Here is a 14,370-nt window from a genome sequence, read left to right as displayed (position 1 = left end):
GTGTTTCTTGTGACAGCGCTTGGGTTCCAAAATGTCCAACCTGTCACAGAAAGTTGCAAAAAGGACAAAAAAACACCATAATTTTGCATGTGAAAACAATGACCGAAAACGCAAGGCTATAGTATGGCAGAAGTGTTAAAATATGACGTGTCCCAAAAACAGCTGAAAACCACATTAAACCACATGAAATAGCCTTCTAAGATATACCATTGCAACAAAAGTTACAAAAGGGGCCAAAAAATACCACATTTTGGAATTTTGAAAAATGAACGAAAATGCAAGGCTATAGTAAGGCAAAAATGTCAAAATATGACATGTCCCCAAAACAGCTGAAAACCAAATAAAAGCACTTAAAATAGCCTGTGGAGACAAGCCATAGCAAAGAAAGTTGCAAAAAGCGCTAACAATATCATATTTTAGCAAGTGGCAAAAATGACTGAAAATGCAAGGCTATAGTATGGCAAAAATGTCAAAATATGACATGTCCCAAATACAGCTAAAAACCTCTTTAAACTAGGTAAAATAGCGAGTAGAGACACGCCATGGCAAAGAAAGTTGCAAAAAACACCAAAAACAGCCAAATTTGGCAGGTGGAAAAAATGACCAAAAAAGCAAGAATATAGTATGGCAAAAATGTCAAAATATGACATGTCCCAAAAACAGGTTAAAGCCACATTAAACCACATAAAATATCCCTCCAAAACACGCCATGGCAAAGAAATATGCAAAAAAGAACAAAAACAGCCAACTTTGGTATGTGGAAAAAATGACCGAAACAGCAAGGCTATAGTATGGCAAAAATGTCAAAATATGACATGTCCCAAATACAGCTAAAAACCACAGTAAACCACATAAAATAGCAAGTGGGGACACGCCATAGCAAAGAAAGTTGCAAAAAAACATCAAAAACAGCCAAATTTGGCATGTGGAAAAAATGACCGAAAAAGCAAGGCTATAGTATGGCAAAAATGTCAAAATATGACATGTCCCAAATACAACTAAAAACCTCTTTAAACTAGATAAAATAGCAAGTGGAGACATGCCATAGCAAAGAAAGTTGCAAAAAAACATCAAAAACAGCCAAATTTGGCATGTGGAAAATTGACCGAAAAAGCAAGGCTATAGTATGGCAAAGTTGTCAAAATATGACATGTCCCAAAAACTGATAAAAACCACAGTGAACCATATAAAATAGCAAGTGGAGACACGCCATAGCAAAGAAAGTTGCAAAAAAGACCCAAAACAGCCAAATTTGGCATGTGGAAAAAATGACCAAAAAAGCAAGGCAATAGTATGGCAAAAATGTCAAAATATGCCATATTCCAAAAACAGCTATAAACCACATTAAACCACATGAAATAGCCTTCCAAAACACGCCATAGCAAAGAAAGTTGCAAAAAGGGCCCAAAACAACATAATTTGGCATGTGGAAAAAATGACCGAAAAAGCAAGGCTATAGTATGGCAAAAATGTCAAAATATGACATGTCCCAAAAACTGCTAAAAACACTTTAAACCACATAAAATAGCAAGTGGAGACACGCCATAGCAAAGAGAGCTGCAAAAAAGACCAAAAACAGCCAAATTTGGCATGTGGAAAAAATGACCGAAAAAGCAAGGCTATAGTATGGCAAAAATGTCAAAATATGACATGTCCCAAAAGCAGCAAAAAAACACATTAAACCACATAAAATAGCGAGTGGAGACACGCCATAGCAAAGAAAGTTGCAAAAAAGACCCAAAACAGCCAACTTTGGCATGTGGAAAAAATGACCGAAAAAGCAAGGCTATAGTATGGCAAAAATGTCAAAATATGCCATATTCCAAAAACAGCTAAAAACCACAGTAAACCACATAAAATAGCAAGTGGAGACACGCCATAGCAAAGAAAGTTGCAAAAAGGGCCCAAAACAACATAATTTGGCATGTGGAAAAAATGACCAAAAAAGCAAGGCTATAGTATGGCAAAAATGTCAAAATATGACATGTCCCAAATACAGCTAAAAACCACAGTAAACCACATAAAATAGCAAGTGGGGACACGCCATAGCAAAGAAAGTTGCAAAAAAACATCAAAAACAGCCAAATTTGGCATGTGGAAAAAATGACCGAAAAAGCAAGGCTATAGTATGGCAAAAATGTCTAAATATGACATGTCCCAAAAACAGGTTAAAACCACATTAAACCACATAAAATATCCCTCCAAAACACGCCATAGCAAAGAAATTTGCAAAAAAGAACAAAAACAACCAAATTTGGCACGTGGAAAAAATGACCGAAAAAGCAAGGCTATAGTATGGCAAAAATGTCAAAATATGACATGTCCCAAAAGCAGCAAAAAAACACTTTAAACTAGATAAAATAGCAAGTGGAGACACGCCATAGCAAAGAAAGCTGCAAAAAAGACCAAAAACAGCCAACTTTGGCACGTGGAAAAAATGACCGAAAAAGCAAGGCTATAGTATGGCAAAAATGTCAAAATATGTCATGTCCCAAAAGCAGCAAAAAAACACATTAAACCACATAAAATAGCGAGTGGCGACACGCCATAGCAAAGAAAGTTGCAAAAAAGACCCAAAACAGCCAACTTTGGCATGTGGAAAAAATGACTGAAAAAGCAAGGCTATAGTATGGCAAAAATGTCAAAATATGCCATATTCCAAAAACTGCTAAAAACCACATTAAACCACATATAACAGCCTTCCAAAACACGCCATAGCAAAGAAAGTTGCAAAAAGGGCCAAAAACAACATAATTTGGCATGTGGAAAAAATGACCGAAAAAGCAAGGCTATAGTATGGCAAAAATGTCAAAATATGCCATATTCCAAAAACAGCTAAAAACCACATTAAACCACATAAAATAGCCTTCCAAAACACACCATAGCAAAGAAAGTTGCAAAAAGGGCCAAAAACAACATAATTTGGCATGTGGAAAAAATGACCAAAAAAGCAAGGCTATAGTATGGCAAAAATGTCAAAATATGACATGTCCCAAATACAGCTAAAAACCTCTTTAAACTAGGTAAAATAGCAAGTAGAGACACGCCATGGCAAAGAAAGTTGCAAAAAACACCAAAAACAGCCAAATTTGGCATGTGGAAAAAATGACCAAAAAAGCAAGGCTATAGTATGGCAAAAATGTCAAAATATGCCATATTCCAAAAACAGCTAAGAACCACATTAAACCACTTATAATAGCCTTCCAAAACACGCCATAGCAAAGAAAGTTGCAAAAAGGGCCAAAAACAACATAATTTGGCATGTGGAAAAAATGAACGAAAAAAGCAAGGCTATAGTATGGCAAAAATGTCAAAATATGCCATATTCCAAAAACAGCTAAAAACCACATTAAACTACATAAAATAGCCTTCCAAAACACGCCATAGCAAAGAAAATTGCAAAAAGGGCCCAAAACAACATAATTTGGCATGTGGAAAAAATGACCGAAAAAGCAAGGCTATAGTATGGCAAAGTTGTCAAAATATGACATGTCCCAAAAACTGATAAAAACCACAGTGAACCATATAAAATAGCAAGTGGAGACACGCCATAGCAAAGAAAGTTGCAAAAAAGACCCAAAACAGCCAAATTTGGCATGTGGAAAAAATGACCGAAAAAGCAAGGCTATAGTATGGCAAAAATGTCAAAATATGCCATATTCAAAAACAGCTAAAACCACATTAAACCACATGAAATAGCCTTCCAAAACACGCCATAGCAAAGAAAGTTGCAAAAAGACCCAAAACAGCCAAATTTGGCATGTGGAAAAATGACCGAAAAAAGCAAGGCTATAGTATGGCAAAATGTCAAAATATGACATGTCGCAAAGACAGGTTAAAACCACATTAAACCACATAAAATATCCCTCCAAAACACGCCATAGCAAAGAAATATGCAAAAAAGAACAAAAACAGCCAACTTTGGTATGTGGAAGAAATGACCGAAACAGCAAGGCTATAGTATGGCAAAAATGTCAAAATATGACATGTCCCAAAAGCAGCAAAAAAACACTTTAAACCACATAAAATAGCAAGTGGAGACACGCCATAGCAAAGAAAGCTGCAAAAAACACCAAAAACAGCCAACTTTGGCATGTGGAAAAAATGACCGAAAAAGCAAGGCTATAGTATGGCAAAAATGTCAAAATATGCCATATTCCAAAAACAGCTAAAAACCACATTAAACCACATAAAATAGCCTTCCAAAACACGCCATAGCAAAGAAAGTTGCAAAAAAGACCCAAAACAGCCAACTTTGGCATGTGGAAAAAATGACTGAAAAAGCAAGGCTATAGTATGGCAAAAATGTCAAAATATGCCATATTCCAAAAACTGCTAAAAACCACATTAAACCACATATAACAGCCTTCCAAAACACGCCATAGCAAAGAAAGTTGCAAAAAGGGCCAAAAACAACATAATTTGGCATGTGGAAAAAATGACCGAAAAAGCAAGGCTATAGTATGGCAAAAATGTCAAAATATGCCATATTCCAAAAACAGCTAAAAACCACATTAAACCACATAAAATAGCCTTCCAAAACACACCATAGCAAAGAAAGTTGCAAAAAGGGCCAAAAACAACATAATTTGGCATGTGGAAAAAATGACCAAAAAAGCAAGGCTATAGTATGGCAAAAATGTCAAAATATGACATGTCCCAAAAGCAGCAAAAAAACACTTTAAACCACATAAAATAGCAAGTGGAGACACGCCATAGCAAAGAAAGCTGCAAAAAACACCAAAAACAGCCAACTTTGGCATGTGGAAAAAATGACCGAAAAAGCAAGGCTATAGTATGGCAAAAATGTCAAAATATGCCATATTCCAAAAACAGCTAAAAACCACATTAAACCACATAAAATAGCCTTCCAAAACACGCCATAGCAAAGAAAGTTGCAAAAAAGACCCAAAACAGCCAACTTTGGCATGTGGAAAAAATGACTGAAAAAGCAAGGCTATAGTATGGCAAAAATGTCAAAATATGCCATATTCCAAAAACTGCTAAAAACCACATTAAACCACATATAACAGCCTTCCAAAACACGCCATAGCAAAGAAAGTTGCAAAAAGGGCCAAAAACAACATAATTTGGCATGTGGAAAAAATGACCGAAAAAGCAAGGCTATAGTATGGCAAAAATGTCAAAATATGCCATATTCCAAAAACAGCTAAAAACCACATTAAACCACATAAAATAGCCTTCCAAAACACACCATAGCAAAGAAAGTTGCAAAAAGGGCCAAAAACAACATAATTTGGCATGTGGAAAAAATGACCAAAAAAGCAAGGCTATAGTATGGCAAAAATGTCAAAATATGACATGTCCCAAATACAGCTAAAAACCTCTTTAAACTAGGTAAAATAGCAAGTAGAGACACGCCATGGCAAAGAAAGTTGCAAAAAACACCAAAAACAGCCAAATTTGGCATGTGGAAAAAATGACCAAAAAAGCAAGGCTATAGTATGGCAAAAATGTCAAAATATGCCATATTCCAAAAACAGCTAAGAACCACATTAAACCACTTATAATAGCCTTCCAAAACACGCCATAGCAAAGAAAGTTGCAAAAAGGGCCAAAAACAACATAATTTGGCATGTGGAAAAAATGAACGAAAAAGCAAGGCTATAGTATGGCAAAAATGTCAAAATATGCCATATTCCAAAAACAGCTAAAACCACATTAAACAACATAAAATAGCCTTCCAAAACACGCCATAGCAAAGAAAATTGCAAAAAGGGCCCAAAACAACATAATTTGGCATGTGGAAAAAATGACCGAAAAAGCAAGGCTATAGTATGGCAAAGTTGTCAAAATATGACATGTCCCAAAACGGATAAAAACCACAGTGAACCAAATAAAATAGCAAGTGGAGACACGCCATAGCAAAGAAAGTTGCAAAAAAGACCCAAAACAGCCAAATTTGGCATGTGGAAAAAATGACCGAAAAAGCAAGGCTATAGTATGGCAAAAATGTCAAAATATGCCATATTCCAAAAACAGCTAAAAACCACATTAAACCACATGAAATAGCCTTCCAAAACACGCCATAGCAAAGAAAGTTGCAAAAAAGACCCAAAACAGCCAAATTTGGCATGTGGAAAAAATGACCGAAAAAGCAAGGCTATAGTATGGCAAAAATGTCAAAATATGACATGTCGCAAAGACAGGTTAAAACCACATTAAACCACATAAAATATCCCTCCAAAACACGCCATAGCAAAGAAATATGCAAAAAAGAACAAAAACAGCCAACTTTGGTATGTGGAAGAAATGACCGAAACAGCAAGGCTATAGTATGGCAAAAATGTCAAAATATGACATGTCCCAAAAGCAGCAAAAAAACACTTTAAACCACATAAAATAGCAAGTGGAGACACGCCATAGCAAAGAAAGCCGCAAAAAAGACCAAAAACAGCCAACTTTGGCATGTGGAAAAAATGACCGAAAAAGCAAGGCTATAGTATGGCAAAAATGTCAAAATATGCCATATTCCAAAAACAGCTAAAAACCACATTAAACCACATAAAATAGCCTTCCAAAACACGCCATAGCAAAGAAAGTTGCAAAAAGGGCCCAAAACAACATAATTTGGCATGTGGAAAAAATGACCGAAAAAGCAAGGCTATAGTATGGCAAAACTGTCAAAATATGACATGTCCCAAAAACTGATAAAAACCACAGTGAACCATATAAAATAGCCTTCCAAAACACACCATAGCAAAGAAAGTTGCAAAAGGGGCCCAAAACAACATAATTTGGCATGTGGAAAAAATGACTGAAAAAGCAAGGCTATAGTATGGCAAAAATGTCAAAATATGACATGTCCCAAAAGCAGCAAAAAAACACTTTAAACCACATAAAATAGCAAGTGGAGACACGCCATAGCAAAGAAAGCCGCAAAAAAGACCAAAAACAGCCAACTTTGGCATGTGGAAAAAATGACTGAAAAAGCAAGGCTATAGTATGGCAAAAATGTCAAAATATGACATGTCCCAAATACAGCTAAAAACCACAGTAAACCACATAAAATAGCAAGTGGGGACACGCCATAGCAAAGAAAGTTGCAAAAAACATCAAAAACAGCCAAATTTGGCATGTGGAAAAAATGACCGAAAAAGCAAGGCTATAGTATGGCAAAAATGTCAAAATATGACATGTCGCAAAGACAGGTTAAAACCACATTAAACCACATAAAATATCCCTCCAAAACACGCCATAGCAAAGAAATATGCAAAAAAGAACAAAAACAGCCAACTTTGGTATGTGGAAGAAATGACCGAAACAGCAAGGCTATAGTATGGCAAAAATGTCAAAATATGACATGTCCCAAAAGCAGCAAAAAAACACTTTAAACCACATAAAATAGCAAGTGGAGACACGCCATAGCAAAGAAAGCTGCAAAAAACACCAAAAACAGCCAACTTTGGCATGTGGAAAAAATGACCGAAAAAGCAAGGCTATAGTATGGCAAAAATGTCAAAATATGCCATATTCCAAAAACAGCTAAAAACCACATTAAACCACATAAAATAGCCTTCCAAAACACGCCATAGCAAAGAAAGTTGCAAAAAAGACCCAAAACAGCCAACTTTGGCATGTGGAAAAAATGACTGAAAAAGCAAGGCTATAGTATGGCAAAAATGTCAAAATATGCCATATTCCAAAAACAGCTAAAAACCACATTAAACCACATATAATAGCCTTCCAAAACACGCCATAGCAAAGAAAGTTGCAAAAAGGGCCAAAAACAACATAATTTGGCATGTGGAAAAAATGACCGAAAAAGCAAGGCTATAGTATGGCAAAAATGTCAAAATATGCCATATTCCAAAAACAGCTAAAAACCACATTAAACCACATAAAATAGCCTTCCAAAACACGCCATAGCAAAGAAAGATGCAAAAGGGCCAAAACAACATAATTTGGCATGTGGAAAAATGACCAAAAAGCAAGGCTATAGTATGGCAAAATGTCAAAATATGACATGTCCCAAAAGCAGCAAAAACCACTTTAAACCACATAAAATAGCAAGTGGAGACACGCCATAGCAAAGAAAGCTGCAAAAACACCAAAAACAGCCAACTTTGGCATGTGGAAAAAATGACCGAAAAAGCAAGGCTATAGTATGGCAAAAATGTCAAAATATGCCATATTCCAAAAACAGCTAAAAACCACATTAAACCACATAAAATAGCCTTCCAAAACACGCCATAGCAAAGAAAGTTGCAAAAAAGACCCAAAACAGCCAACTTTGGCATGTGGAAAAAATGACCGAAAAAGCAAGGCTATAGTATGGCAAAAATGTCAAAATATGCCATATTCCAAAAACAGCTAAAAACCACATTAAACCACATAAAATAGCCTTCCAAAACACGCCATAGCAAAGAAAGTTGCAAAAAGGGCCAAAAACAACATAATTTGGCATGTGGAAAAAATGACTGAAAAAGCAAGGCTATAGTATGGCAAAAATGTCAAAATATGCCATATTCCAAAAACAGCTAAAAACCACATTAAACCACATAAAATAGCCTTCCAAAACACACCATAGCAAAGAAAGTTGCAAAAAGGGCCAAAAACAACATAATTTGGCATGTGGAAAAAATGACCAAAAAAGCAAGGCTATAGTATGGCAAAAATGTCAAAATATGACATGTCCCAAATACAGCTAAAAACCTCTTTAAACTAGGTAAAATAGCAAGTAGAGACACGCCATGGCAAAGAAAGTTGCAAAAAACACCAAAAACAGCCAAATTTGGCATGTGGAAAAAATGACCAAAAAAGCAAGGCTATAGTATGGCAAAAATGTCAAAATATGCCATATTCCAAAAACAGCTAAAAACCACATTAAACCACATAAAATAGCCTTCCAAAACACGCCATAGCAAAGAAAGTTGCAAAAGGGGCCCAAAACAACATAATTTGGCATGTGGAAAAAGTGACTGAAATTGCAAGGCTATAGTATGGCAAAACTGTCAAAATATGACATGTCCCAAAAACTGATAAAAACCACAGTGAACCATATAAAATAGCCTTCCAAAACACACCATAGCAAAGAAAGTTGCAAAAGGGGCCCAAAACAACATAATTTGGCATGTGGAAAAAATGACTGAAAAAGCAAGGCTATAGTATGGCAAAAATGTCAAAATATGACATGTCCCAAAAGCAGCAAAAAAACACTTTAAACCACATAAAATAGCAAGTGGAGACACGCCATAGCAAAGAAAGCCGCAAAAAAGACCAAAAACAGCCAACTTTGGCATGTGGAAAAAATGACTGAAAAAGCAAGGCTATAGTATGGCAAAAATGTCAAAATATGACATGTCCCAAATACAGCTAAAAACCACAGTAAACCACATAAAATAGCAAGTGGGGACACGCCATAGCAAAGAAAGTTGCAAAAAACATCAAAAACAGCCAAATTTGGCATGTGGAAAAAATGACCGAAATAGCAAGGCTATAGTATGGCAAAATGTCAAAATATGACATATTCCAAAAGACAGGTTAAAACCACATTAAACCACATAAAATATCCCTCCAAAACACGCCATAGCAAAGAAATATGCAAAAAGAACAAAAACAGCCAACTTTGGTATGTGGAAGAAATGACCGAAACAGCAAGGCTATAGTATGGCAAAAATGTCAAAATATGACATGTCCCAAATACAACTAAAAACCTCTTTAAACTAGATAAAATAGCAAGTGGAGACACGCCATAGCAAAGAAATTTGCAAAAAAGACCCAAAACAGCCAAATTTGGCATGTGGAAAAAATGACCGAAAAAGCAAGGCTATAGTATGGCAAAAATGTCAAAATATGCCATATTCCAAAAACAGCTAAAAACCACATTAAACCACATGAAATAGCCTTCCAAAACACACCATAGCAAAGAAAGTTGCAAAAAAGACACAAAACAGCATAATTTGGCATGTGGAAAAAATGACCAAAAAAGCAAGGCTATAGTATGGCAAAAATGTCTAAATATGACATGTCCCAAAAACAGATAAAACCACATTAAACCACATATAATAGCCTTCCAAAACACGCCATAGCAAAGAAAGTTGCAAAAAGGGCCCAAAACAACATAATTTGGCATGTGGAAAAAATGACCGAAAAAGCAAGGCTATAGTATGAAAAACATGTCAAGACATGACATGTCCCAAAAACAGGTTAAAACCACATTAACCACATAAAATATCCCTCCAAAACACGCCATAGCAAAGAAATTTGCAAAAAAAGAACAAAAACAACCAAATTTGGCACGTGGAAAAAATGACAGAAAAAGCAAGGCTATAGTATGGCAAAAATGTCAAAATATGACATGTCCCAAAAGCAGCAAAAAAACACTTTAAACCACATAAAATAGCAAGTGGAGACACGCCATAGCAAAGAAAGTTGCAAAAGACCAAAAACAGCCAACTTTGGCATGTGGAAAAAATGACTGAAAAAGCAAGGCTATAGTATGGCAAAAATGTCAAAATATGACATGTCCCAAATACAACTAAAAACCTCTTTAAACTAGATAAAATAGCAAGTGGAGACACGCCATAGCAAAGAAATTTGCAAAAAAGACCCAAAACAGCCAAATTTGGCATGTGGAAAAAATGACCGAAAAAGCAAGGCTATAGTATGGCAAAAATGTCAAAATATGCCATATTCCAAAAACAGCTAAAAACCACATTAAACCACATGAAATAGCCTTCCAAAACACACCATAGCAAAGAAAGTTGCAAAAAAGACACAAAACAGCATAATTTGGCATGTGGAAAAAATGACCAAAAAAGCAAGGCTATAGTATGGAAAACATGTCAAGACATGACATGTCCCAAAAGCAGCAAAAAAACACTTTAAACCACATAAAATAGCAAGTGGAGACACGCCATAGCAAAGAAAGCTGCAAAAAAAGACCAAAAACAGCCAACTTTGGCATGTGGAAAAAATGACAGAAAAAGCAAGGCTATAGTATGGCAAACATGTCAAAATATGGCATGTCCCAAATACAGCTAAAAACCTCTTTACACTAGGTAAAATAGCGAGTAGAGACACGCCATAGCAAAGAAAGTTGCAAAAAACACCAAAAACAGCCAAATTTAGCAGGTGGAAAAAATGACTGAAAAAGCAAGGCTATAGTATGGCAAAAATGTCAAAATATGCCATATTCCAAAAACAGTTAAAAACCACATTAAACCACATAAAATATCCCTCCAAAACACGCCATAGCAAAGAAATTTGCAAAAAAAGAACAAAAACAACATAATTTGGCATGTGGAAAAAATGACCGAAAAAGCAAGGCTATAGTATGGAAAACATGTCAAGACATGACATGTCCCAAAAACAGGTTAAAACCACATTAACCACATAAAATATCCCTCCAAAACACGCCATAGCAAAGAAATTTGCAAAAAAAGAACAAAAACAACATAATTTGGCACGTGGAAAAAATGACCGAAAAAGCAAGGCTATAGTATGGCAAAAATGTCAAAATATGACATGTCCCAAAAACAGCAAAAAAACACTTTAAACCACATGAAACAGCCTTCCAAAACACGCCATAGCAAAGAAAGTTGCAAAAGGGGCCGAAAACAACATAATTTGGCATGTGGAAAAAATGACCGAAAAACCAAGGCTATAGTATGGCAAAAGTGTCAAAATATGATGTCCCAAAAACAGCTGATAACCACATGAAACCACTGTCAGCAAAAGTAACCCAAAATGGCACGCAAAAATTATGAAGAAAATGTTATAATATACTAGGATGTTAATTATGAAAAAACATCATAGTATATTATGTTTTCCAATATTTAAAAACAAAAACAAAAACAAAACCAAGAAATTTTATTGTACAGTGCATCATCTGATATCTTCAAAGAAAGTCAAAGTACAGTTTGTCGTCCAAGATCATGAAAAAACATTATAGTATAGTATGTCGTCTGAAATCTTGAAAAGCATCATCGTATAGTGCGTTGTCCAAAATCATGAAAAAAAAACTTTATAGTATACTGTCATCCAAAATCTTTTAAAAAATGTCCTATTAATGTATGAAATATGAGCATGAAATAAACTTATAGCATAGTATGTCATCCAGAATCTTGAAAAAACACCATAGTATAGTGTGAAAGTCCAAAACCAAGAAAAAACATCATATTACATTATGTTGTTTTAACTCATGAAAAACCATCATTGTATAGTATGTTGTCCGAAAACATGAAAAACCATCACAGTATAGTATGTCAACCGAAATTATGAAGAAAATTACGCCATAGTGTAATATGTCGTCCAAAATCCTAAAAAACATCATTGTATAGTATGTCGTCTGACACTGTCAAAATTTAAATATAACCTCAACACAATCTAAGTGGGTCCTTCAGGGTTTATTGTCCTAAGTAAACATGTACTTGTCTGTACATAAGCCTCCCCTACTGGAGTCTGTATTGGTTAAGTTTAGGTCAAAGGTCCCCTGTGACTGGTTGAAGTCTGTAGGATCATACAAACCCACATCCACCATCTGGTGTGCATATTTCATGTGTGTTAATAATTGAAAGGCCTATTGAAAGATTTACGGAGACTGCAGCATCTCAATGTGTGCATGCGCACGCGTATGTGTGACAGTAAAACGCACTGGGTATAAGATATACTTTATGGCAAGTAATCAAATCAGCCCATGTCCCATATAGAGTTATTAAAAAGGTTTTGAAAATTCAAGTTTGACTCTGAGTTACTGTAATTTTCCTACTGATTTGCTTTGTTTGCCTTCAGTTGCTGTGGGGTGCTTTTACTTGTGTCTTAATAGTTAGATTTTGAAGGGTTTTATTCTCACGTCAGCAGCTTTACCTCCATCTCCTGATGGATCTGCAAAATCTGTGTGATTAAGTACAAATCATTATTGAATGTAGGAACAATATCCCCTGACTCAACACACCAGCTTTATCGAAACATAAGCAACTGTTTTAAAGTGTGACTAAATGTGTGTAGGTTTCAGGTGAAACAGCTACCTCGGATTAAAATAAGCTCGGTTTTGTCCGTGTAACTAACACTGGTACTCACTGTACCTCACAGTCCATTGTACACAGCGCTGAGTGAACTCAGCTGGTGGGAAGGACCACAGAAGATTGGATGTGATATGTGGGACGACCTTTGACTTCACTCCTATAGCACAGCAGGAGTCTGTCTGGTCTTGAGGTGAACTGTGTGTGTCAGCTGTGAGTGTGTGTGAGGGAGGAAAGTAAAATGGACTGACAGATTGTGTGTGTGCATGTGCAGTATGCGTGTATTTTCATACTGTACACACACTGTATATGCTGGGAGCACAGACAGGCGTGGCGACGGCCCTCTGAGCATCTGTCTGTATATCTGTCAATCTGTCGTATGGATTGTTTTTCACGAGTGCAGAGACAAAGCAACACACACACATTATGGCACATATGAATACATGTGGTGCAGCTCACACACCTCCTGTCAATCTTAATTACTGCTACTTCAGCGCCTTCCAAATGCACATACTGTACACGCAAACATGCAAAAACACGGCATTAAAACATGCTTACAGCACATTTACCTAACACACGCCACACACTGATTAATTATGCACTCGGCAATTAAAACCATATATTTACCACACATATATCAACAATCATTAATGCTGCAACAATGAATCGATTAGTTGCCAACTAGTATATGAATTGTCAATTAATTTGATAATCCATTCATCAGTTTGAGTCATATTTTAAGAAAAAATAGTCAAAATTCTACCGCTATTCAGCTTCTTAAATGTGAATATTTCGGTCTTTGCTTTATTTTTTCCCTCTTCTCTCTTTTGTATTAGAACTGAGCAACCATGCTGCACCAAAACAATTACCACCGACTGGGCTGCATGGCAATAATTATTAAGTATCTTAAGTTTCTCTACTCCTCTGACAGTAAACTGAATATCTTTGGATTGTGGAAAAAACAAAAAATTGAAGACATCATCTCGGGCTTTGAGGAACACTGATTAACATATTTCACCATTTTCCAACATTCAATGGATAGATCAATGAAATGTTTGATCGCGATAATGATCAATAGACTAATCCACAATGAAAATGACCGTTCATTGCAGCAGTACAGTTCATAAAACATGTATTACATGCTTCTACCCTAAAAGTGAATTCATATACATGTATGCTTTACGGTCTCGTCATCTGTAGGTCCAGACAGTGCTACAGGGTTCCCCTCTTCCTTCCACTTCACTGAGCCCCCGCCCCCCCAACATACACACATGCAAACAGTCTTCCTCATGACCAGTTTCTCAGACACAAAGGAATATTAATGAACAGTGCATTGTGTCATATAATTTACAGGGTCAATAATCTAAATTAGGACAAAAAATGA

The sequence above is a fragment of the Plectropomus leopardus genome, chromosome 9 (assembly GCF_026936395.1).
Source record: "Plectropomus leopardus strain MGB_pleo_1.0 chromosome 9, ASM2693639v1, whole genome shotgun sequence".
Classification (NCBI taxonomy): Eukaryota; Metazoa; Chordata; class Actinopteri; order Perciformes; family Serranidae; genus Plectropomus; species Plectropomus leopardus.
The sequence above is the reverse complement of the archived record's forward strand: the minus strand, read 5'-3'. Positions refer to the sequence as shown.